Raw genomic sequence first — 27,848 nt, 5'->3', positions numbered from 1 at the left:
CATCCATACGTGATGGTCTTCCAAGTGAATGATTCTACATAATGTAACCAAATTATCAACAAATATAGGTGTACAATTGATGACGTACTGAACTAAGCAATTGATGATGTATATACTTAAAGCCATGTATCAATAAAATCTCTCTAATCAAGTTTCATCAAACCTTAATACACAAAAGGTACTTACACAAAGTTGAGTGAAAATCTAGCTTTTTGCAAACTTCATACTTTAGTTAATGATAAAATAAATACAAATCCTAAGTGTATCCTCCCTATACATACAAGTTACTAAAGAAATTAAATTAAAAAAGTAAGAGTTATTACCATGACTCCAAAAGCCAAGTTAGTAATAACAGAGTTTTTAACAGAAATAGCAGCAAGATAAAGCTCACTTGTCAAACCAGCAAATGATAGTATAATTCAACACAAGACAAGTTAAAAACCAATTAATTAAAAAGTAAATATGAAAACATGCTAAATATAAGTGTAGTAGTTATCTTGGCAAATGATAGTATAAAGTAATACAAGATAAGTTCTCTCATGCCTTTTTACAAGACAAATTCTCGACAGTATTACAGCCTCTTGATCAGAAGAAAACTTAATAATGGGATTGCTAGAGGCCAAGATAAGAAGCATGCGTTATTGGAATCAAGTTATAAACACACCTTTCATGTATAATATGCTCTTATTCACTTCTTTGCTTACCTATCTAGGATGCATGTTTCAGGACCATGCAAAAATAATATAAGACATGTAATGTAATCCCATTATGAAGTGTAGGTGTGTAACTAACTGTGAACATGATTCTTAGCAAACCACAATTTTACAGATTCTGAAACCAACAAAGTAAAAAGTACAACTAATATTCATAAATTACCATAAAACATACACTAGAGTTGAATTGATCATGTCATATCCGATGGGTCATTTCATAGGGTTAATGTCACGATTACTCTGTGATTATACAACGAGAAGAGAATTAAAACCAATAATTCTTTGTCACTAATGATAAGTTTGACAATAAGCTAAATTAAATTAAACTCCTTTGGAAGCATAAAATGCAAATGAAGCAAATTGATTATACTATGAAATGATAAATTCACTTAAAAAAACATAAGTCAACAATTTCTAATAGAAAATTTTAATTTTTGGTTTTGAGTTAGTTGCTAAAACTTGAAAAGAAAGGACAGAAGAGTCCCAGGGATGGGCCAGAGTAGCAGGTCCATTCAGAATCTAGTAGCAAAAGCGAGATCTACAAGCGCAGTAGTGACCAATCAGATTGCTATAGCTTTGTTCCTTAGCAATGCCCATTTTTTTAATGTTCAATAACCATCACAATTAGTCATGATTGGTAATAAACTAATATCAAATCAACTCTATGTTTGTTAATCATAGTGGATTTATTTAATGTGAGAAGAGCTTACGAGAAAGCAATTTATCCATAATATGGCTCAAGCTAATTAACAACATTACAGATCTAGTTTCTTAAAAGAAAAACTTAGTGTGTCATGTCTTATACAGTTATTCACATTTTTACAAATGATAGTATAAATTATGATAGCAACTGATAGTATAAAGTAAAAAACCATTTAATTATGATAGCGTCACAAATTCAAAAGTAATACAAGACAAGTTCCCTCATGCATTTTTACTTGAACCAAATAACTTAAACAATGCATAAAGTAAAAAAAAGGTTCTATAAGCAACTTACCAAGTGTAATCTCGCTTCTGGAAAGGTGGTGCCTCCTACAGTGTGAAGGGAGGTACCTCAAGTCGATTTTCTGGCAGCTATATTTCTCGCCTATAATTGTCTATAGGTATCAGTGTCCCAATGTCTCATCAATTCACCAAGAACTTCTAGTGGGATCCAATATGGACGGGCACCTTTTTTTTTCCGAATGGCATGGAGTATACCTCGCAAGCGCTTGGCAGCTCTAAACCTCCAAGCTTGATAAATATCATGCTCTTCCGTGTCAAGAATGTCAAAGCATTTCTATTTTAAAAAAGGAAATAACATCTTGTTATTATATAACATACTATGATACATGTGGCTCAAAGTAATAAGAACAATAACTTGATGTCTCTCTAGCCAGGTATGCTTAACAAATTGAACCATCTACTCTAGCCCAATTCTTTACTGATCTCTTATAGGTACCTATTTCACGCTCAAATGGATACATCCACTTATACTGAGCTGGTCCACAAACACGTGCTTCATATGCCAAGTGAATTGGTAGATGCTCCATTACATCGAAAAAAGCAGGAGGAAAATTTTTTTCTAACTTGCACAAAATAACAGGAATATTAGCTTCCAATTGTACATGATCGCTGACCCGAAAAATAGATGAACAAAGGTCCCCAAAATATTGACTTATTTCGGTCAACGGTTTCCACACGTGGTCCAGCAACTCTTTGAATGCTAACGGAAGCAAAGACTCCATAAATTCATGACAATCATGAGTTTTCATCCCAAACAATTTTTCTTCCCTAACATCGACACACCTTTGTAAATTTGAAATATATCCATCTGGAATTTTCAACTCTTGTACCCATTTACAAACATTTTTTCATTGTTGGAGTGTCAAGACATAGTTTCATTTAGGCTTTGTCCACTGACCTTCACGTACCTGAACCAAATTCAAATCCGGTCACCTTCAAAGCACAACCATGTCTAACCTTACCTTTTCATTGTCTTTTGTTCTTTCACTATCATTAACAGTATTCATTATGCTATCAAAAATATTATTCTCAATATGCATTAGATTCAAACAATGACGAACCCAATGATCTTTCCAATATGGGAGATCCTAAAATATACTCTTTTTGGTCTAATTGTGTTCCACCCCATATCCACTCAATCGCACTTGTCCTCTTGTGTAAACTATTTTAGGATGTTTTCTAACTCTTTCCGAGACCTGTTCGCCGCTAAGCCTAATAGGAGGTTCTTCATCCTCCTCAACATTCTTCTTAAAACCAACTTTATTATGCCTATAAGATAACCTTCAGGTAAATATCTCTTATGACAATCAAACCATGAATTTTTTCCACCATAATCTAACCAAAAGGCCTTGGTATCCTCTATGCATATTGGACATGCTAATCTTCCCCCCGTGCTCCAACCAGACAACATTTCATAAGTAGAAAAATCGTTAATAGTCCATATTAATACGACCTTTATCTGAAAATTCCTCTTGCTATGAATGTCGTATGTTAGGACGCCTTCATCCTACAACTCTTTAAGTTCATTTATCAATGGTTGAAGATAAACATCAATTTTTTCTTTGGAATTTTCTTTTTCAGGTACGATGCACGTTAGGAATAAAAAAGGGGTCTTTCATACATATATGAGGTGGAAGGTTATAAGGGGTGACTATAACAGGCCAGCAAGAGTATGGTGTGCTAATATGAACATTAGGAGAAAACCCATCAAAACAAAGTCCAAGTCTAACGTTACACGGTTTACTTGCAAAATGGGGATGCTTGGTATCAAAATGTTTCCATGTTTCACCATGGGAAGGATGTGTCACCATGTCCTCGTTTCTGCGATATTGGTGATGCCACAACATATAAGGGGCAGTACTCATTGATGCATACAACCTTTGTAGCCTTGGAATCAATGGCGAATAATGCATTCTTTTATATGACACCTTTTTATTTTTACCGTTCCTTGACTTAAATCTCTGCTCCCCACAAAATTTACATTGTCTAAGATCTTTCTCCTCTTTGTAATATATCATACAACCATTGACACAAAAATCTATCTTAACCTCCTCAAATCCAAGCTGAGAAACAATTTTCTTAGCTTCATAGTAATTAGCAGGAATTTCATTTAGAGTTGTTTGCATTTCTCTAAACAAAGTTGTCCACTCATGAAAATATCTCTGGGATTGGTTTTCCTCTGGTTTTATACTCAGTATCTTACTAGCAAGTGATAATCGTGAATGGATACAATTTTCCCATAAGGGTTTACTAACTGAATCTAAGAGGTCATAAAATCTCTTAGCATCTCAATTTGGTTCCTCCACTGTTGGTTACATGTACATGTAAAACTCGGATTGCAAAGCATCAACAACCATCTCATGATAATGATCAAAATTTTCTTCCCATGTAACACCACCTAATGCAGAGCTACTTTCAATATCTTCATCTATCCCAATCTATCTTAAACTCTACCAATACTTTTTCGGAACTCGTTGCTTCCTTTTCCAAGACTCTTTCCCTTTCTTGATTTCTTTGAGCTGCATCATTATTATTTAAATAGATGACATACATAATTAGTTTGTTATTTCAGTTAGTTATAGCTTTTTGAGAGTTAGTTACGTGGCAATTAAGTAGTTAACTCATAGTAAGCTAACCGACATCTGCGTAAGAGCAAGAGGTACTACGATGAATTCAAAACAAGGATTGATAAGCTTTAATGTTAATAACTATGACTGCTAAAAAAATGATAAAACGAAAGAGAGGGGACATACACAAAGTGAGGGAGAAGACTCGGTAATAACCCCAAGAATGGTAAGAGGAATGCTTAAATTAAAATCCTTTTGATTAGCTCGAGATACAAATTCGGCAATATTCAATAGAGCAGTCTCAAGAACATAAACCTTACTCTTAGGCTCTTGATTTAATCCCTGCAATAGAGAAGGAAAAGTTCTGTTTAGCCAAGTAACAATGATAAATATCCTAATCAATTGACATATAAAATTGCAAACAAGATACATTTCACAGGCCCATGAGTAAACAAATTTCAAATAATAGGATATATTCACAGCTTACTTACATTTGATTCCAACATTCCTATATTTGTTTTTCATGCATATGTTATTTTACTCATGTTTACATGATGAATTGGCACAGGGATCAAAAAAATAAGAGTCAAAGTTTGGAGAGGTATTCAATATTTAACTCTTATACCTCATGTGAATTCTTGTTTAGCCTTTTCCCCAAAATCAAGATGTCTGTCCTTTCTTTTATCGTTCATGAGGTTGTCGGATTTAATGCCAACTATGGTATTGACATATTAGGTTCACTGCTTAGATATTATTATGATGTAGATAGTTGATGATCCTTATTCGCACAAATAGGAAGCTGAATATAGCACTTATGAACATAGTGAATAGCTGTGACATTAAATTATTTTAGTTTCGTGCTGCAGTACATCAAATTTTCTACTAAACATGATCCTCTATGTTTCAACCTCAAAAACTGGTAAAGAAAACTTATCCAATCCTCCCTTGGAATAGTTATTACTATGCACTGCATTAGTTTCTTGCAGCAAGTACCAAAATTTCTCAAAATAATCCTTGTTAACATGATTTCTCCTATGAGGGTACCCTAAATACAAGTAATTTGATGGATTGAAAACTGGTGTTTCTTTCTCACCTCTATGCATTTTATTATTGTTATTAGGCCCTATACTTCTATGCATATAATCATCATCATAATTCTTTGTTGGCACTGAATTATTTACCTTCAAACATTTCTTTATCACCTTAGCTTCTTCCCTTAATCTTTCTCCTATGTCATTGATGTTTTGCCAATGCTTACATGATCTTGAACTACTACTAATACTACTACTCCTTGATGATTTCAAACTTGAAGAAGATCCATTATTATTGGAATTACTAGGGATTCTATTGCACTCAATGCATAAACAATTACCTTGATCTATTTTAGCCGAAAGAGGACTTATATACATAGTCGTACATAATTCATGTTGGAATCAAATGCAAGTAAGCTGTGAATATATCCTATTATTTGAAATTTGTTTACTCATGGGCCTGTGAAATATATCTTGTTTGCAATTTTATATGTCAATTGACTAGGACATTTATCATTGTTACTTGGCTAAACAGAAATTTTCCTTCTCTATTGCAGGGATTGAATCAAGAGCCTAAGAGTAAGGTTTATGTTCTTGAGACTGCTCTATTAAATATTGCCGAATTTGTATCTCGAGCTAATCAAAAGGATTTTAATTTAAGCATTCCTCTTACCATTCTTGGGGTTATTACCGAGTCTTCTCCCTCACTTTGTGTATGTCCCCTCTCTTTTGTTTTATCATTTTTTAGCAGTCATAGTTATTAATATTAAAGCTTATCAATCCTTGTTTTGAATTCATCGTAGTACCTCTTGCTCTTACGCAGATGTCGGTTAGCTTACTGTGAGTTAACTACTTAATTGCCACGTAATTAACTCTCAAAAAGCTATAACTAGCTGAAATAACAAACTAATTATGTATGTCATCTATTTAAATAATAATGATGTAGCTCAAAGAAATCAAGAAAGGGGAAGAGTCTTGGAAAAGGAGGCAACGAGTTCCAAAAAAGTATTGGTAGAGTTTAAGATAGATTGGGATAGATGAAGATATTGAAAGTAGCTCTGCATTAGGTGGTGTTACATGGGAAGAAAATTTTGATCATTATCATGAGATGGTTGTTGATGCTTTGCAATCTGAGCTTCACATGTACATGTAACCAACAGTGGAGGAACTAAGTTGAGATGCTAAGAGATTTTATGACCTCTTAGATTCAGTTAGTAAACCCTTGTGGGAAAATTGTATCCATTCACGATTATCACTTGCTAGTAAGATACTGAGTATAAAACCAGAGGAAAACCAATCCCAGAGATATTTTCATGAGTGGAAAACTTTGTTTAGAGAAATGCAAACAACTCTAAATGAAATTCCTGCTAATTACTATGAAGCTAAGAAAATTGTTTCTCAGCTTGGATTTGAGGAGGTTAAGATAGATTTTTGTGTCAATGGTTGTATGATATATTACAAAGAGGAGAAAGATCTTAGACAATGTAAAGTTTGTGGGGAGCAGAGATTTAAACCAAGGAAGGGTAAAAATAAAAATGTGCCATATAAAAGAAGGTTGTATGCATCAATGAGTACTGCCCCTTATATGTTGTGGCATCACCAATATCACAGAAACAAGGACATGGTGACACATCCTTCCCATGGTGAAACATGAAAACATTTTGATACCAAGCATCCTCATTTTGCAAGTAAACCGTGTAACGTTAAACTTGGACTTTGTTTTGATGGATTTTCTCCTAATGTTCATATTAGCACACTATACTCTTGCTGGCCTGTTATAGTCACCCCTTATAACCTTCCACCTCATATGTGTATGAAAGACCCCTTTTTTATTCCTAACATGCATCGTACCTGAAAAAGAAAATTTCAAAACAAAAATTGATGTTTATCTTCAACCATTGATAAATGAACTTAAAGAGTTGCATCTACACTTTTTATAAAGGTGGAAAATATTCATCATTTTCCATCTGTGGATGTTGATGCAACTAGAATTTGTAGCAAATATAAAATAAAATAAAATAAGATGCTGCTTAAACAGGTTTCTAAACGAGACGGTAAACAATGATCTAACATTGGATTGTTAAACTAACGTGCTAACATTCTGTTGCATATAACATAACTAGGCTAATGATAGTCTAATAATTTTATCTTTGAGCTTTCAAGTTACTATTTTGTCACATATAAAGTTCAAAGTACTCCATTTTCACCAATACAACTGAATCATATAGTTTATATAATCCTTTATTTGGAAAAAAAATAAATTAAATAAAATTTTAAAAACTAAATATAGAATAAACGAAGTTTATATATTTGAAATATTGAGGATTAAAAATAATAATCCATGAGTAACAAGTAGTTTTCTTGTCTATTATTAACAGAATTTATTAATCACTATAAAGAATTTCCAGAATGGCAAGGAAGTGCATCACAAGCTTATCAAGCCTACAAGGAAGCGTTCTAGCTTCTATTTATTGTAAAATTACAAGAAAGTCTTAACACATATGAATAAGAAAGTTAGAATGCTAACATTATCAGGATGCCAAGAGACACTTGTTACTGAAGAATCATGTCTTTTTCTGATTAGTTTGCTGACCCACCTGCAAAAAAAAGAGAGGAAATAAATCAACAAAATAAAGAATAAGAACAGAAATAGCATGCAACATCTAATAATTAAATAAGGTAGACATGTATACATTTTGATATTCTTTTAACCTCATAAAACACACAAGTTTAGAATTTGCAGAAAAGCTAATTTCAATGTTAGATTCTACTTCTAGCAACCGTTGCACTTATATAAGATAGAAAAAGTCATAAGTATGCCTTAAAGAAAAAATAGAAAACACAATCATTACATTGCCAGGATGAAATAAACATGGAAAAATAAAATATATGAAAGAAGCATGGACAAACCAGTTGTTTTTCTACTCATAGTAACATATACAAATAGTTTTGGCTCCATTTCTCACTACGAACTTGTTTTCTACTAGCACAGAACTTAAACACATATTAAAAACAAATGAACCAAAAAACAAAAGCTATGGAATAATTATGGAAAACAAGAAGAAATGTTATATAGGAAGAGTGGTCACTTGTTAAAGAAGGGAAAAATGACCGCGTAGAGGACAAAACCTCTAACATTAACATCACACCATAGGCTTAGCTCTTAAAATAAAATAGGACTAGAAAAAACATGACCAAAATTTCTGTAAGAACCGCAATTAATTAACCACTTAATTAATTAATTTAATTACCCAAAATATGTTTCAAAAATTTAAAATATTAATTAGAAAATTTAATATTTGGACTCAATAAATTTTTTTAAGTTGGAAAATGTAATTTTCTGCAAAAAATTGTGTAAAAATGTGTATCGGTAAATCAACTAGCAGTACTGGCTTAAATTTGTCCGGTACTGTGTGAGAGCAGTAAAAACTGTAGAAAAACTTAGAAAAATAATTAAAGTTAAAAATTGGGCACTAATTCTAAAAGTTTAGCCCAAAATTGGGCCAAACGGGCCAAAAACGCTAATGGGTTAGACCGGGCCCAAGTTGGGCCCAAGCCCAACATACATAAATGGGTTATAACCAATGTTCTGAAAACTGAACTGGACCAGCCGGTTCAACCGGATTAACTGGAAATCGATCACTTAACCGGTTCGGTTCAGACATGAAACCGTTCTGCAAAAAACCGATTTGAAAACTGACTGAATCGGCGGTTAACTGGTGAATTGCTAGAACCGACCAATTTTTTTCCAGGATTTCCGGTTCGGGTATATAACCTCTAACGCGTCGTTCCCACGCCACCCCCACCTCTTTCTCTCATCTCTGAAAATCAGAAACCTTACCCTAACCTAAACCCAGCCACCAGCCCACCATCACCATCCCCTATGGCCGAACTCTTCTTCTCCGGTGGATGGTGCTTTCGCCGCCGGCAGGAATCGTGGGTGCCGTCGCACTCTTCTCATCGCCAATCCCTTCTCATCTTTCCATTTCCCGTCACCATCGCACGAGGAAGCGTTAATCCCGTGGCCTCATCGTCGCGAAGGTTGCTCGGTCGATCGTCGTCTCTTCAAGCACGCGCTCTCTCTCTCTCACTCACTCTTTCTGTGTCTGAGCTTTGAGCTCTTTGTCGCTCTTTGTTTGAGTTCACTTCCCCTGTTCCGTTGTCATCAGCCTGTCACTTCCCATTCCTCCCTCGCCGTCACTTTCTTTCCTTCTTCGCCGCTGGTAAGTGTTGCTGCTTTAATTAATATTGCTTGTTTTGTACATTTGTTAATAATACCGATTCTGGGTTCTGGGTTCTTTGATTTCTGATTCTGAGTTTGATAATTTTGCTTAATTCGAGTTACTGATTTTCTGAAAGATGATTGAATTGAATGATTCGATTAAATATTTTCTTTGCTGAGTTAATTTGTTTGAGTTAATTTTGTTGAAGGTTAATTTATTTTTGCTGGGTGTTGAAGATGGAACAGGAACAATAGCCAGAAGTCATTATTTATTCAATTTGTTGAATGTTGATGTAATTCTGAATTCAATTTTATTTGGATTCTGATTTTGGAATTTGATTCAATTTAGTTTTTGCTGTTGATATGTTTTCAGATAGTTTGGATTCATAAGTTAGAACTATATTGTTGATTAATTGATTTGCTGCTGAAAGTTTGAAACTATGTTCCCTTCCCTTTTTTTTTGTGTAGTGTGTTTTCCCTTCCCAAGCACAATAGCATGAAAACTAGAGTAAATGAATGGAACACAAGCACAATAATGCAAACACAAATGTGACGAGGGTGCTGTTGAACAAGTGATCATGAAGGCCTTACACACACATGTGCAATATCCACACAAAAGTACAGAACATATGTGTCAATATGTAGAACCTCAAATGAAATGGTACATTGTACAAGTTCTGGTAGGATTGCTTTTCCATTACTTTTCCACTTGCTCTAGATGCTCTCTTTTTTTTTTGTTGCAATTTTACTTTTTGTCAGTCAATAGTTATGTATATATGTTTAACGGGATTTTGTGAAAGTTGAAAACTTGTCTGTTAACGATTCTTTTGATAGTTAGTAGAATATTATGTGTTTGTCATTGTGTGCGTTTTGATTATTTTGAGCTATGAACTTTGATGTTTGAAGTTGTTTGTGAACTTCTAATATTAAATTATAGATAATTTATTATGTGAAATTGTGAAATTTTGAATTTTATTAAGTTAAAAATTATTAAATTTATATATTTAAAATTATACATAGATTTTCTAATAATTTTATTTAATATTTAATTAAACCGGTTGAACCCCGGTTGAACCTCGATTGAACCAGTGAACCATTAAACCAGTCATCTTACCGGTTTATTAACCGATCCGGTTCTCACAACCTTGGTTATAACACCTATTCAGCACAAACACTCCACAAAACACAACACACACCAGCTGTCAAGGCAAGAGAGGGAGAAGAGAGTGACACTATTCACACCAACTTTCGGTGGCCATGACTCGGGCTACGGTGCTTCAATTCGCGAACGGTTTGCAGCCATGTGAAGCTCTCACTGAGCCTGTTAATTCTATCTAACTTTTGTTGGTAAGATTTTGAAACTCCCTCCCCATTCTACATCCTTAAGAAATTCAAAATTTTATGTTTGAGTATTGAATAGATTTTGTGTTTTCAATTTATCAGGTGGTATCTAAGGTTGGGCTATTGGTGGTTTGTACCCTAAATACCATCAGGGAAGGTAAGAAAACTCTTTAACTTTGTTTATTTGTGAATTTGATAAATTCTAGGTTGATTTATGGTGATTTATATGATTTTAGCTTGAATGGAGTAATTTGTGGAGTTGTCTTTGCTATTTGGGAGCATTTGGACTTGAATTGGTGGCTTGGTTTTGGTTGAAAGCTTGATTGGAATAAAATTTGGTGTTTTGTGCATATTGGGAATCGACCAATGTATAGTTTCGGTTTCGTCAATGTAATATATAATATTTCTAGACACTTAGGCTAGTGGACCTTAGGATAGGATTGAAATTGGTTGTTGACAATCATTAAATTAATGATGTGTGATGATGTTAAATGATTTTGATGATTTGATGACTTATGGTGAAAATTGTTGATGTTGAGGTTGAATTATTGTAATTATGAGACTTTATGATGAGGTATGGTAAATGATGCTTATGAATAGTGAGATTGTGTTAAAGTTGCGAATATTGGAATCTTGATGTAGAAATTGTAGATTTTTGTTGAATTATGTTGGAAAAGTTGAATGAAATAGGTTTAAAATGATGGAGGATGTTAATTGGTAAGTGAGGAGACACAGGGATGTGATTGTGGGCATGAATGGTGAGATTTGGTGTGAACTAGAATGCTTATGAAATGGTTTTGGTTGTGGAGTTTTGAAATTTAGAGAACCTTGCTGATTTCGTAAAACTTGGTTTTTGATGAACTTTGGTGGATCATAAATTGATCCTCAAACCTTAAAATTGGATGATCTTTGTTTTAAACTAAAGGTTATTTCAAGATCTTTAAAATGATATAAAGTTTGAGGAAAATGGAGTTTTGTAGAGGAATTTATGAGCGTTTAAATTTTGGTGTTTTAACACTAAAATTCTGTAGCTTAAGATTTTTCTAAGTCGAGTACAGCATGCATATGCGACACGGTGCACACGACGCGAGTATTTTTCACTGCATGGGCATCTTGCCTACGTAGGCTTTGCATGTGTACGCAGACATGCAATTTTTTATACTTGCGTACATGAACATTTAACACACGACGCGAGCATTCCATTCGGGTTGGGACACTTGCGTACGCGAGCAGGGGGTCGCTTATGCGTACGACCACCCATTTTTAACAGCATGCGTACGCGGGACAGGGACTTGCATACGTGAGACCCCTGTCTTGCTGAAAAATTGTTTTTCTTCATTTTTAAAGGTTCTCTAGCTTTCTAATCTTCTTTAAGTACCGTTTAAGAATACTATATAGTAATTAGGTCCTAATATTACTAAAGAAGAGTTAGTGACTTAATTTAGTGAATTTATGTATGAATTTAAAAGATGGAGAGTTAGGTTTCTGTGGTACTGATGATGGATTAATTGTGTGAGATAGCGGAGTACTGCAATGATGATTAATGTGATTAGTTGTGAAATTACGCACTAATGATGTTTGAGACGAGTTTAGGACTTGGGGTTAATGATGACTTTACTGAGTACTGAAAATGATTTCTGAAAACCACTGATATATTGTTTTATACTAGTATTGTTGAGATGCTATGCACTTGGCAAGGACGATGGTTAATCCCGCTTACGTTGAGATGTGAGGTCTGTGGCAGAGTATCCCACTTGCATCCTTTCGAATCACAAGAGTGTGTCCAGCACTATATCTTGGGTAGTGTGCCCGGCGCTATATCCGTGGGGAGGGGGGATCCCACTTATATTTATGACTGAAAGGCGACATTCCTATGGGAATATGTCGGGTTGGAAGTTGAATCGACAATATGATATCATAGCCAAATAGGACAAACATTCATCATGTGCACATTCTATATGTTTGCTTACTTTGCTGACCTGCATTGTTTTGCCTAATCGTATAACATACTTAATTGCTTGTTGAATTACTTGATATACATGATTCTACTTGTGTTTTACTTGTATTGCTATTACTTATGTTTTCTACTGGGATTGAGGAGTGATGAGCGGATAATTTATACGCTTTCTGGCATTGTTTTTAGTATGCTTTTAGTATATTTTAGTTAGTTTTTATTATATTTTTATTAGTTTTTAGTTAAAATTCACTTTTCTGGACTTTACTATGAGTTTGTGTGTTTTTCTGTGATTTCAGGTATTTTCTGGCTGAAATTGAGGGTCCTGAGTAAAAATCTGATTCAGAGGCTGAAAAGGACTGCAGATGCTGTTGGATTCTGACCTCCCTACACTCGAAGTGGATTTTCTGGAGCTACAGAAGCCCAATTGGCGCGCTCTCAACGGCGTTGGAAAGTAGACATCCTGGGCTTTCCAGCAATGTTGCAAATCAGCATCAGAATTCCTGGCGTTTAACGCCGGAACTGGCATAAGAATTGGAGTTAAACACCCAAACTGGCATAAAAACTGGCGTTTAACTCCAGAAAAAGTCTCTACACATAAAAGCTTCAATGCTCAGCCCAAGCACACACCAAGCGGACCCCAGAAGTGGATTTTTACGTCATTTACTCATTTCTGTATACCCTAGGTTACTAGTTCACTATTAATAGGATCTTTTGACATTGTATCTGTACCTCATGACACTCTACACGTTTCTCTTTGTATCTTCTATAGCATGAGTCTCTAAACCCCATGGTTGGGGGTGAGGAGCTCTGCTGTGTCTTGATGGATTAATGCAATTACTACTGTTTTTCATTCAATCATGCTTGCTTCTATTCTAAGATATCACTTGTTCCTAAACCTGATGAATGTGATGATCCGTGACACTCATCATCATTCTCATCTATGAACGTGTGCCTGACAACCACCTCTATTCTACCTTAAATTGAGTAGATATCTTTTGGATTCCTTAATCAGAATCTTCGTGGTATAAGCTAGAATTGATGGCGGCATTCAAGAGAATCCGGAAAGTCTAAACCTTGTCTGTGGTATTCTGAGTAGGATTCAAGGATTGAATGACTATGACGGGCTTCAAACTCCTGAAGGCTGGGCGTTAGTGACAGACGCAAAAGAATCACTGGATTCTATTCCGACCTGATTGAGAACCGACAGATTATTAGCCGTGCTGTGACAGAGCGCGTTGAACATTTTGACTGAGAGGATGGGAGGTAGCCATTGACAACGGTGAAACCCTACATACAGCTTGCCATGGAAGGAGCCTTGCGTGCTTGAAGAAGAAGACAGTAGAAAAGCAGAAGTTCAGAAGATAGAGCATCTCCAAAACCTCAACCTGTTCCCCATCACTGCAAAACAAGTACTTATTTCATGTTCCATTGCTTTTTACAATCAACCTTGATAATTATTGATATCCTGACTAAGAGTTACAAGATAACCATAGCTTGCTTCAAGCCGACAATCTCTGTGGGATCGACCCTTACTCACGTAAGGTGTTACTTGGACGACACAGTGCACTTGCTGGTTAGTTGTGCGGGATTGCAAAAGTGTGATTGCAATTTCGTGCACCAAGTTTTTGGCGCCGTTGCCGGGGATTGTTCGAGTTTGGACAACTGACGGTCTATCTTGTTGCTTAGATTAGGACTGTTTTGTTTCTGTTGGTTTGGAGTCTTTTATTTGAGTTTAGTTTCAAATTCTAAGTTTGGTGTCCCCTTTGTGTTTTTCCTTTAAAATTTTCGAAAATTTGTGTTTGATTTTCTAAAAATTTTAAGTTTGGTGTCATTTTGCTATTTTTCTCTTTCCTCATTTCAAAAATCAAATCTTTTTCAATATAATTTTCAATCATATATTTTCAATTGCTAATTCCAAAATCTTTTTAATTAACTAATTGATTTAGTTCTCAAATTGCTTTGATCTTATTTCTTTTAGTTTTCGAAATTTGATTTTTTTATTTGTTTTATTTTATTATTTTCGGTAAAAAAAAGTTTTACTTTACTTGTGAATTCATATCATATTCCCTTTCTCCATCATGGACTAAAGTGGAATTGAACAGTTCAGAAGGACTCTGGGGTCATATGCTAACCCCATTACAGCTGCATATGGGAGTAGCATCTGTGTACCTCCCATTAAAACAAGCAGCTTCGAACTAAATCCTCAACTCATTATCATGGTGCAGCAAAATTGCCAGTATTCCGGTCTTCCACAGGAAGAACCTACTGAGTTTCTGGCACAATTCTTACAACTTGCTGACACAGTACGTGATAAAGAGGTGGATCAGGATGTCTACAGATTATTACTGTTTCCATTTGCTGTAAAAGATCAAGCTAAGAGGTGGTTGAGTAACCAACCTACAGCAAGCATAAAGACATGGAAACAGTTATCAGACAAATTCCTGAATCAATTTTACCCTCCAAAAAGGATGACAAAGCTAAGGCTGGACATCCAAGGCTTTAAACAAGAGGATAATGAATCCCTTTATAATGCCTGGGAGAGGTATAGCGGTATGCTAAGAAAATGCCCCTCTGAAATGTTTTCAGAGTGGGTACAGTTAGACATCTTCTACTATGGGCTTACAGAAAAAGCTCAGATGTTCCTATACCACTCAGCAGGTGGATCTATACATATGAGGAAGACGATTGAGGAGGCTCAAGAGCTTATAGATACTTGATGAGCGGATAATTTGTACCCTTTTTGGCATTGTTTTTAGTATGTTTTTAGTAGTTTTAGTTGAGTTCTTAGTATATTTTTATTAGTTTTTAGTTAAAATTCACTTTTCTGGACTTTACTATGAGTTTGTGTGTTTTTTTGTGATTTCAGGTATTTTCTGGCTGAAATTGAGGGACCTGAGCAAAAATCTGATTCAGAGACTAAAAAGGACTGCAGATGCTGTTGGATTCTGACCTCCCTGCACTCGAAGTGGATTTTCTGGAGCTACAGAAGCCCAATTGGCGCGCTCTCAACGGCGTTGGAAAGTAGACATCCTGGGCTTTCCAGCAATATATGATAGTCCATACTTTGCCCAAGATTTGATGGCCCAAACCGGCGTTCAAAGTTACCCTCAGAAATTCCAGCGTTAAACGCCGGAACTGGCACCTAAATGGGAGTTAAACGCCCAAACTGGCATAAAAGCTGGCGTTTAACTCCAAGGAGAGTCTCTACAAGAAATTGCTTCATTGCTCAGCCCAAACACACACCAAGTGGGCCCGGAAGTGGATTTTTATGTCATTTACTCATCTCTGTACACCCTAGGCTACTAGTTCTCTATAAGTAGGACCTTTTACTATCGTATTTGACATCTTTTGATCACTTTAGATCTCTAGATCATCTTTGGACATCTAGTTCTTAGATCATTGGGAGGCTGGCCATTCGGCCATGCCTAGACCCTGTTCTTATGTATTTTCAACGGTGGAGTTTCTACACACCATAGATTAAGGTGTGGAGCTCTGCTGTACCTCGAGTATTAATGCAATTACTATTGTTCTTCTATTCAATTCCTCTTGTTCTTTGTCCAAGATATCACTTGTTCTTCAACTTGATGAATGTGATGATCCGTGACACTCATCATCATTCTCACTCATGAACAAAGTGACTGACAACCACTTCTGTTCTACAAGCAACCAAGGCTCTAGTGTTTATCTCTTGGATTCCTGATACACGATGCATGGTTGATCGCCTGACAACCGAGTGCTCGCCTGACAAACGAGCCAGCCATTCCGTGAGATCAGAGTCTTCGTGGTATAGGCGAGAACTGATGGCGGCATTCAAGAGAATCCGGAAGGTCTAACCTTGTCTGTGGTATTCTGAGTAGGATTCAATGATTGAATGACTGTGACGTGCTTCAAACTCCTAGCAGGCGGGGCGTTAGTGACAGACGCAAAAGAATCACTGGATTCTATTCCGGCCTGACCGAGAACTGACAGCTGATTAGCCATATGCTGTGACAGAGCATAGGAACATTTTCACTGAGAGGATGGGAGGTAGCCACAGACAACGGTGAAACCCTTGCATAAGCTTGCCATGGAAAGGAGTAAGAAGGATTGGATGAAGACAGTAGGAAAGCAGAGAGACGGAAGGGAAGGCATCTTCATACGCTTATCTGAAGTTCCTACCAATGAATTACATAAGTATCTCTATCTTTATCTTTATGCTTTATGCGTTTATCACCTATACCCATTTGAGTCTGCCTGACTAAGATTTACAAGGTGACCAAAGCTTGCTTCATACCAACAATCTCCGTGGGATCGACCATTACTCGCGTAAGGTTTATTACTTGGACGACCCAGTGCACTTGCTGGTTAGTTGTGCGAAGTTGTGTTTATGCTAAGGTATTGAGTACCAAGTTTTTGGGGTTCATTACCGGGGATTATGAGAGTTGTGAAAAGTATTGTTCACAATTTCGCGCACCAAGTTTTTGGCGCCGTTGCCGGGGATTATTTTGTGTATGGACAACTGACGGTTCATCTTGTTGCTTAGATTAGGTATTTTTCTTCAGAGTTCTTAAGAATGAATTCTAGTGTTTCAAGGTGATGTTCTTATCATCACCAAAGCTGATTGATCTTCATCAATTTAGCTCTTGAATGCAATGTCCTGCTGAAGCTTGGCTAGCCATGTCTAATTCCTTTAGACTGAAGCTTTAGACTAACATTGCATGATTCCTGGAATTCTCATTAAGAATTTTGATACCTTTATTTTCTTTTCCATATAATTTTCGAAAAAGCACAAAAAAAATTACAAAATCATAAAAACCAAAAATATTTCATGTTTCTTTTTTGAGTCTAGTGTCTGATTTTAAGTTTGGTGTCTTGCATGTATTGTTTATTTGATCTTGGTTCTATTTTCAAGTCAATAGTACAGGGAACTGAAGATTCAGAACATGCAGCAGAGGAATTACACAGAAAAAGCTGGGCGTTCAAAACGCCCAGTGAAGAAGGACAGACTGGCGTTTAAACGCCAGCCAGGGTACCTGGTTGGGCGTTTAACGCCCAAAAAGGTAGCATTTTGGGCGTTAAACGCCAGAATGGATACCATTCTGGGCGTTTAACGCCAGGATGGCACAAGGGGGAAGATTTTGTTTTCAAACCAATTTTTTTTCCAAGTTTTCAAAGTTTCTCAAAATCAAATCTTTTTCAAATCATATCTTTTCAATCAAATGTTTTCAAAATCAATTTCTTTCTTTTTTTAAGATACTTACTAACAATTAATGATTTGATTGAACATCTCAAGTATATTGCCTTTTCTGTTGAGAAATGTTTAATGTTTGAATCATATCTTTTCTTGTTAGGCAAGTCATTAATTTTTAAAATCATATCTTTTAAAATTGTTTTCAAATCATATCTTTTCAATCATATCTTTTTAATCACATCTTTTTCAAAATAGTTTTCAATCAAATCTTTTTAATTTCTAATTTCAAATCTTTTTCAAAAATCACTTGATTCCTTTTCCACTTTGAGTTTTCGAAAATTATCAATCAATTTTTCAAAATGTTTTTTAAAAAAAAAACTTTTTAATTAATTTTCGAAAATTCTCTTCCCCTCTTCCCACATCCTTCTATTTATGGAGTACCACTCCTTCTCAATGCACAATTCGAACTCTCTCTGATTAAGTTCGAATTCTTCTACCTCTTTCTTCTATTTTTCTGTTCTTCTGACACCTCAAGGAATCTCTACACTGTGACATAGAGGATTCCACATTTTCTTGTTCTCTTCTCTTTCATATGAGCAGGAACAAAGACAAAAGCATTCTTGTTGAAGCTGACCCTAAACCTGAAAGGACCTTGAAGCGAAAGCTAAGAGAAGCTAAGGCACAATTCTCTGTAGAGGACCTAACAGAAATCTTCAAAGGAGAAGAACACATGGCAGCCGAAAACAACAACAATGCCAACAATGCAAGGAAGGTGCTGGGTGACTTTACTGCACCTACTCCCGACTTTTATGGGAGAAGCATCTCTATCCCTGCCATTGGAGCAAACAACTTTGAGCTTAAGCCTCAATTAGTTTCTCTAATGCAACAGAATTGCAAGTTCCATGGACTTCCATTGGAAGATCCTCATCAGTTTTTGGCTGAGTTCTTGCAAATCTGTGACACTGTCAAGACTAATGGGGTTGACCCTGAGGTCTACAGACTTATGCTATTCCCTTTTGCTGTAAGAGACAGAGCTAGGACATGGTTGGACTCTCAACCTAAAGAAAGCCTGGACTCTTGGGAAAAGCTAGTCAATGCCTTCTTGGCAAAGTTCTTTCCACCTCAAAAATTGAGTAAGCTTAGAGTGGAAGTCCAAACCTTCAGACAGAAAGATGGAGAATCCCTCTATGAAGCTTGGGAAAGATACAAACAATTGATCAGAAAATGTCTTTCTGACATGCTTTCTGAATGGAGCATCATAGGTATTTTCTATGATGGTCTCTCTGAACTATCCAAGATGTCTTTGGATAGCTCTGCTGGAGGATCTCTTCATCTGAAGAAGATGCCTATAGAAGCTCAAGAGCTAATTGAAATGGTTGCAAATAACCAATTCATGTACACTTCTGAAAGGAATCCTGTGAACAATGGGACAAGTCAGAAGAAAGGAGTTCTTGAGATTGACACTCTGAATGCCATACTGGCTCAGAACAAGATATTGACTCAACAAGTCAATTTGATTTCTCAAAGTCTGTCTGGAATGCAAAATGCACCAAGCAGTACTAAGGATGCTTCATCTGAAGAAGAAGCTTATGATCCTGAGAACCCTTCAATGGAAGAGGTGAATTACTTAGGAGAACCCTATGGAAACACCTATAATTCTTCATGGAGAAATCACCCAAATTTCTCATGGAAGAATCAAGAGAGACCTCAACAAGGTTTCAACAACAATAATGGTGGAAGAAACAGGTTTAGCAATGGCAAGCCTTTTCCACCATCTTCTCAGCAACAGACAGAGAGTTCCAAGCAGAACACCTCTGACTTAGCAACCATGGTCTCTGATCTAATCAAAACCACTCAAAGTTTCATGACTGAAACAAGGTCCTCCATTAGGAATTTGGAGGCACAAGTGGGACAGCTGAGCAAGAAAGTTACTGAACTCCCTCCTAGTACTCTCCCAAGCAACACAGAAGAAAATCTAAAAGGAGAGTGCAAGGCCATCAACATGGCCGAATTTGGAGAGGAAGGAGAGGAAGTGAACGCCACTGAGGAAGACCTCAGTGGGCGTGCACTGACCTCCATTGAGTTCCCCAATGAGTAACCATGGGAATCTGAGGCTCAAAATGAGACCATAGAGATTCTATTGGATTTACTTCTGCCTTTCATGAGCTCTGATGAGTATTTTTCCTCTGAAGAGGATGAGTATGTCACTGAAGAGCAAGTTGCTAAATACCTTGGAGCAATCATGAAGCTAAATGACAAGTTATTTGGAAATGAGACTTGGGAGAATGAACCTCCTTTGCTCACCAAAGAACTGGATGACTTGTCTAGGCAGAAATTACCTCAAAAGAGACAAGATCCTGGGAAGTTTTCAATACCTTGTACCATAGGCACCATGACCTTCAAGAAGGCTCTGTGTGACTTAGGGTCAAGTGTAAACCTCATGCCTCTCTCTGTAATGGAGAAGCTAGGGATCTTTGAGGTGCAAGCTGCAAGAATCTCATTGGAGATGGCAGACAACTCAAGAAAACAAGCTCATGGACTTGTAGAGGATGTTTTGGTGAAGATTGAAAACCATTACATCCCTGCTGATTTCATAGTCCTAGAGACTGGGAAGTGCATGGATGAAACCATCATCCTTGGCAGACCCTTCCTAGCCACAGCAAAGGCTGTGATTGATGTTGATGGAGGCGAACTGATCATTCAAGTGAATGAAGAATCCTTTGTGTTTAAGGCTCAAGGATATCCCTCTGTCACCATGGAGAGGAAGCATGAAGAGCTTCTCTCAAATCAGAGTCAAACGGAGCCCCCACAGTCAAACTCTAAGTTTGGTGTTGGGAGGCCACAACCAAACTCTAAGTTTGGTGTTGAACCCCCACATTCAAACTCTAAGTTTGGTGTTGGGAGGTCCCAACATTGCTCTGAGTATCTGTGAAGCTCCATGAGAGCCCTCTGTCAAGCTACTGACATTAAAGAAGCGCTTGTTGGGAGGCAACCCAATGTTATATTTTATCTATTTCTCTTTGTTATTTTATGTTTTTTGTAGGTTGATGATCATAAGAAGACACAAAATCAATTGAAAAAGCAAAAACAGAATGAAAAACAGGAAGAAAAACAGCACACCCTGGAGGAAGAACCCACTGGCGTTTAAACGCCAGTGAGGCTAGCAGTTGGGCGTTTAACGCCCAGTCTGGCACCATTCTGGGCGTTTAACGCCAGAAAGGGGCACCAGACTGGCGTTAAACGCCAGAAAAGGGCAAGAACCTGGCGTTAAACGCCAGGAATGGGCACCAGCCCGGCGTTTAACGCCAGAAATGGCTCAAAACGTGATTTTGAATGCCATTTGGTGCAGGGATGACTTTTCCTTGACACCACAGGATCTGTGGACCCCACAGGATCCCCACCAACCCCACCACTCTCTCTCTCTTCTTCACCCATTCACCAATCACCTCAACTCCTCTTCTCCAAAAACCCCTCACCTATCAAATCCCTTTTTTTTCTTCACCACTCACATCCATCCTTCATAAAACCCCACTTACCTCACCATTCAAATTCAAACCACTTTCCCACCCAAACTCACCCTCACATGACCGAACCATAAGCCTCTCCTCCCCTATATAAACCCTTCTTCACCCCTTCATTTTCACACAACCTAAACACCACTTCTCCCCCTCTTTGGCCGAACACAAAAGCCATTCCCTTCTTCCTCATTTCTTCTTCTTCTACTCTCTTCTTTCTTCTTTTGCTCGAGGACGAGCAAACCTTTTAAGTTTGGTGTGGTAAAAGCGTTGCTTTTTCGTTTTTCCATAACCATTTATGGCATCCAAGGCCGGAGAAACCTCTAGAAAGAGGAAAGAGAAGGCAAAAGCTTCTACCTCCGAGTCATGGGAGATGGAGAGATTCATCTCAAGGGTGCATCAAGACCACTTCTATGAAGTTGTGGCCTTGAAGAAGGTGATCCCCGAGGTCCCTTTTTCACTCAAAAAGGGTGAATATCCGGAGATCCGACATGAGATCCGAAGAAGAGGTTGGGAAATTCTTACCAACCCCATACAACAAGTCGGAATCTTGATGGTTCAAGAGTTCTATGCCAATGCATGGATCACCAAGAACCATGATCAAAGTGTGAACCCGGATCCAAAGAATTATCTTACTATGGTTCGGGGGAAATACTTGGATTTTAGTCCGGAAAATGTAAGGTTGGCATTCAACTTGCCTATGATGCAAGGAGATGAACATCCTTACACTAGAAGGGTCAACTTTGATCAAAGGTTAGACCAAGTCCTCATTGACATTTGTGAAGAGGGCGCCCAATGGAAGAGAGATTCAAGAGGGAAGCCGGTTCAATTGAGAAGGCATGACCTCAAACCCGTGGCTAGAGGATGGTTGGAGTTTATCCAACGCTCAATCATTCCCACTAGCAACCGGTCCGAAGTTACTCTAGACCGGGCCATCATGATTCATAGCATCATGATTGGAGAAGAAGTGGAAGTTCATGAGGTTATAGCCCAAGAACTCTATAAGGTGGCGGACAAGTCCTCTACCTTAGCAAGGTTAGCCTTTCCTCATCTCATTTGTCACCTCTGTTATTCAGTTGGAGTTGACATAGAGGGAGACATCCCCATTGATGAGGATAAGCCCATCACTAAGAAAAGGATGGAGCACACAAGAGACCCCTCTCATCATGAGATCCCTGAGATGCCTCAAGGGATGCACTTTCCTCCACAAAACTATTGGGAGCAACTGAACACCTCCCTAGGAGAATTGAGTTCCAACATGGGACAACTAAGGGTGGAGCACCAAGAACATTCCATCCTCCTTCATGAAATTAGAGAAGATCAAAGAATCATGAGAGAGGAGCAACAAAGACAAGGAAGAGACATTGAGGAGCTCAAGCACTCCATAGGATCTTCAAGAGGAAGAAAGAGCCGCCATCACTAAGGTGGACCCGTTCTTTAATCTCCTTGTTCTTTATTTTTCTGTTTTTCGAAAATTAATGCTTATGTTTGTCCATGTTTGTGTCTTGTGATCATTAGTGTCTTAGTGTCTATGCCTTAAAGTTATGAATGTCCTATGAATCCATCACCTTTCTTAAAAGAAAAAACGTGCTTAATTGAAAAAAAGAAAGAATTGCATGAATTTTGAATTTTATAGCAGTTTAATTATTTTGATGTGGTGGCATTACTTTTGTCTTCTGAATGTATGCTTAAACAGTGCATATGTCTTTTGAATTTGTGGTTCATCAATGTTGGCTCTTGAAAGAATGATGAAAAAGGAGACATGTTACTGAGGATCTGAAAAATCATAAAAATGATTCTTGAAGCAAGAAAAAGCAGTGAATACAAAAAAAAAAAGAGGCGAAAAAAAAAACCGAAAAAAAAAGAAAGAGAAAAAGAAAGAAAAAGAAAAAATAAGTTGTGATCCAAGGCAAAAAGAGTGTGCTTAAGAACCCTGGACACCTCTAATTGGGGACTCTAGCAAAGCTGAGTCACAATCTGAAAAGGTTCACCCAATTATGTGTCTGTGGCATGTATGTATCCGGTGGTAATACTGGAAGACAGAGTACTTTGGGCCACGGCCAAGACTCATAAAGTAGTTGTGTTCAAGAATCATCATACTTAACTAGGAGAATCAATAACACTATCTGGATTCTGAGTTCCTAAAGAAGCCAATCATTATGAGTTGCAAAGGATAGAGTGAGATGCCAAAACTGTTCAGAGGCAAAAAGCTAAAGGCCCCGCTCATCTAATTAATACTGATCTTCATAGATGTTTTTGGAGTTCATTGCATATTCTCTTCTTTTTATCTTATTTGATCTTCAGTTGCTTGAGGACAAGCAACAATTTAAGTTTGGTGTTGTGATGAGCGGATAATTTGTACCCTTTTTGGCATTGTTTTTAGTATGTTTTTAGTAGTTTTAGTTGAGTTCTTAGTATATTTTTATTAGTTTTTAGTTAAAATTCACTTTTCTGGACTTTACTATGAGTTTGTGTGTTTTTCTGTGATTTCAGGTATTTTCTGGCTGAAATTGAGGGACCTGAGCAAAAATCTGATTCAGAGACTAAAAAGGACTGCAGATGCTGTTGGATTCTGACCTCCCTGCACTCAAAGTGGATTTTCTGGAGCTACAGAAGCCCAATTGGCGCGCTCTCAACGGCGTTGGAAAGTAGACATCCTGGGCTTTCCAGCAATATATGATAGTTCATACTTTGCCCAAGATTTGATGGCCCAAACCGGCGTTCAAAGTCACCCTCAGAAATTCCAGCGTTAAACGCCGGAACTGGCACCTAAATGGGAGTTAAACGCCCAAACTGGCATAAAAGCTGGCGTTTAACTCCAAGGAGAGTCTCTACAAGAAATTGCTTCATTTCTCAGCCCAAACACACACCAAGTGGGCCCGGAAGTGGATTTTTATGTCATTTACTCATCTCTGTACACCCTAGGCTACTAGTTCTCTATAAGTAGGACCTTTTACTATTGTATTTGACATCTTTTGATCACTTTAGATCTCTAGATCATCTTTGGACATCTAGTTCTTAGATCATTGGGAGGCTGGCCATTCGGCCATGCCTAAACCCTGTTCTTATGTATTTTCAACGGTGGAGTTTCTACACACCATAGATTAAGGTGTGGAGCTCTGCTGTACCTCGAGTATTAATGCAATTACTATTGTTCTTCTATTCAATTCCGCTTGTTCTTTGTCCAAGATATCACTTGTTCTTCAACTTGATGAATGTGATGATCCGTGACACTCATCATCATTCTCACTCATGAACAAAGTGACTGACAACCACTTCTGTTCTACAAGCAACCAAGGCTCTAGTGTTTATCTCTTGGATTCCTGATACACCATGCATGGTTGATCGCCTGACAACCGAGTGCTCGCCTGACAAACGAGCCAGCCATTCTGTGAGATCAGATTCTTCGTGGTATAGGCGAGAACTGATGGCGGCATTCAAGAGAATCCGGAAGGTCTAACCTTGTTTGTGGTATTCTGAGTAGGATTCAATGATTGAATGACTGTGACGTGCTTCAAACTCCTAGCAGGCGGGGCGTTAGTGACAGACGCAAAAGAATCACTGGATTCTATTCCGGCCTGACCGAGAACCGACAGCTGATTAGCCATATGCTGTGACAGAGCATAGGAACATTTTCACTGAGAGGATGGGAGGTAGCCACTGACAACGGTGAAACCCTTGCATAAGCTTGCCATGGAAAGGAGTAAGAAGGATTGGATGAAGACAGTAGGAAAGCAGAGAGACGGAAGGGAAGGCATCTTCATACGCTTATCTGAAGTTCCTACCAATGAATTACATAAGTATCTCTATCTTTATCTTTATGCTTTATGCGTTTATCACCTATACCCATTTGAGTCTGCCTAACTAAGATTTACAAGGTGACCATAGCTTGCTTCATACCAACAATCTCCGTGGGATCGACCCTTACTCGCGTAAGGTTTATTACTTGGACGACCCAGTGCACTTGCTGGTTAGTTGTGCGAAGTTGTGTTTATGCCAAGGTATTGAGCACCAAGTTTTTGGGGTTCATTACCGGGGATTATGAGAGTTGTGAAAAGTATTGTTCACAATTTCGCGCACCAAGTTTTTGGCGCCGTTGCCGGGGATTGTTTTGTGTATGGACAACTGACGGTTCATCTTGTTGCTTAGATTAGGTATTTTTCTTCAGAGTTCTTAAGAATGAATTCTAGTGTTTCAAGGTGATGTTCTTATCATCACCAAAGCTGATTGATCTTCATCAATTTAGCTCTTGAATGCAATGTCCTGCTGAAGCTTGGCTAGCCATGTCTAATTCCTTTAGACTGAAGCTTTAGACTAACATTGCATGATTCCTGGAATTCTCATTAAGAATTTTGATACCTTTATTTTCTTTTCCATATAATTTTCGAAAAAGCACAAAAAAATTACAAAATCATAAAAACCAAAAATATTTCATGTTTCTTGTTTGAGTCTAGTGTCTGATTTTAAGTTTGGTGTCTTGCATGTATTGTTTATTTGATCTTGGTTCTATTTTCAAGTCAATAGTACAGGGAACTGAAGATTCAGAACATGCAGCAGAGGAATTACACAGAAAAAGTTGGGCGTTCAAAACGCCCAGTGAAGAAGGACAGACTGGCCTTTAAACGCCAGTCAGGGTACCTGGTTGGGCGTTTAACGCCCAAAAAGGTAGCATTTTGGGCGTTAAACGCCAGAATGGATACCATTCTGGGCGTTTAACGCCAGGATGGCACAAGGGGGAAGATTTTGTTTTCAAACCAATTTTTTTTCCAAGTTTTCAAAGTTTCTCAAAATCAAATCTTTTTCAAATCATATCTTTTCAATCAAATGTTTTCAAAATCAATTTCTTTCTTTTTTAAGATACTTACTAACAATTAATGATTTGATTGAACATCTCAAGTATATTGCCTTTTCTGTTGAGAAAGGTTTAATGTTTGAATCATATCTTTTCTTGTTAGGCAAGTCATTAATTTTTAAAATCATATCTTTTAAAATTGTTTTCAAATCATATCTTTTCAATCATATCTTTTTAATCACATCTTTTTCAAATAGTTTTCAATCAAATCTTTTTAATTTCTAATTTCAAATCTTTTCAAAATCACTTGATTCCTTTTCCACTTTGAGTTTTCAAAATTATCAATCAATTTTTCAAAATGTTTTTAAAAAAAAACTTTTTAATTAATTTTCGAAAATTCTCTTCCCCTCTTCCCACATCCTTCTATTTATGGAGTACCACTCCTTCTCAATGCACAATTCGAACTCTCTCTGATTAAGTTCGAATTCTTCTACCTCTTTCTTCTATTTTTTTGTTCTTCAGACACCTCAAGAAATCTCTACACTGTGACATAGAGGATTCCACATTTTCTTGTTCTCTTCTGTTTCATATGAGCAGGAACAAAGACAAAAGCATTCTTGTTGAAGCTGACCCTAAACCTGAAAGGACCTTGAAGCGAAAGCTAAGAGAAGCTAAGGCACAATTCTCTGTAGAGGACCTAACAGAAATCTTCAAAGGAGAAGAACACATGGCAGCCGAAAACAACAACAATGCCAACAATGCAAGGAAGGTGCTGGGTGACTTTACTGCACCTACTCCCGACTTTTATGGGAGAAGCATCTCTATCCCTGCCATTGGAGCAAACAACTTTGAGCTTAAGCCTCAATTAGTTTCTCTAATGCAACAGAATTGCAAGTTCCATGGACTTCCATTGGAAGATCCTCATCAGTTTTTGGTTGAGTTCTTGCAAATCTGTGACACTGTCAAGACTAATGGGGTTGACCCTGAGGTCTACAGACTTATGCTATTCCCTTTTGCTGTAAGAGACAGAGCTAGGACATGGTTGGACTCTCAACCTAAAGAAACCCTGGACTCTTGGGAAAAGCTAGTCAATGCCTTCTTGGCAAAGTTCTTTCCACCTCAAAAATTGAGTAAGCTTAGAGTGGAAGTCCAAACCTTCAGACAGAAGGATGGAGAATCCCTCTATGAAGCTTGGGAAAGATACAAACAATTGATCAGAAAATGTCCTTCTGACATGCTTTCTGAATGGAGCATCATAGGTATTTTCTATGATGGTCTCTCTGAACTATCCAAGATGTCTTTGGATAGCTCTCCACAAAAGAAGAAGTTATGGCAGTAGCCACTGATCCTAATCCTCAAGAACAGATGGTTGAGCTTAATCAGCAATTACACCAGATGACAAAACAGTTAGCAGAATTTAAAGAGATGCTCCAAGAAACTAAAATTGCTAACAAGAACATAGAATCACAATTGAATCAGGCAAAACAGCAGCTATCTAAACAGATAACAGAAGAATGCCAAGCAGTTCAACTGAG

The 27,848-nt window shown here is 37.3% G+C and overlaps 2 non-coding genes across 2 annotated transcripts; both read right to left on the bottom strand.

Moving 5' to 3' along the window:
• Positions 1–19,141: 19,141 nt before the first annotated feature.
• On the bottom strand, positions 19,142–19,249 carry LOC130984312 (small nucleolar RNA R71). The gene has a single exon (XR_009088255.1). It is a non-coding gene; the product is annotated as a small nucleolar RNA R71 (small nucleolar RNA).
• An 8,196-nt stretch (positions 19,250–27,445) lies between these two features.
• On the bottom strand, positions 27,446–27,553 carry LOC130984845 (small nucleolar RNA R71). The gene has a single exon (XR_009088751.1). It is a non-coding gene; the product is annotated as a small nucleolar RNA R71 (small nucleolar RNA).
• Positions 27,554–27,848: the final 295 nt, after the last annotated feature.

This window comes from Arachis stenosperma, chromosome 5, assembly GCF_014773155.1.
Source record: "Arachis stenosperma cultivar V10309 chromosome 5, arast.V10309.gnm1.PFL2, whole genome shotgun sequence".
Taxonomy (NCBI): domain Eukaryota; kingdom Viridiplantae; phylum Streptophyta; class Magnoliopsida; order Fabales; family Fabaceae; genus Arachis; species Arachis stenosperma.
The sequence above is the reverse complement of the archived record's forward strand: the minus strand, read 5'-3'. Positions and strand labels throughout refer to the sequence as shown.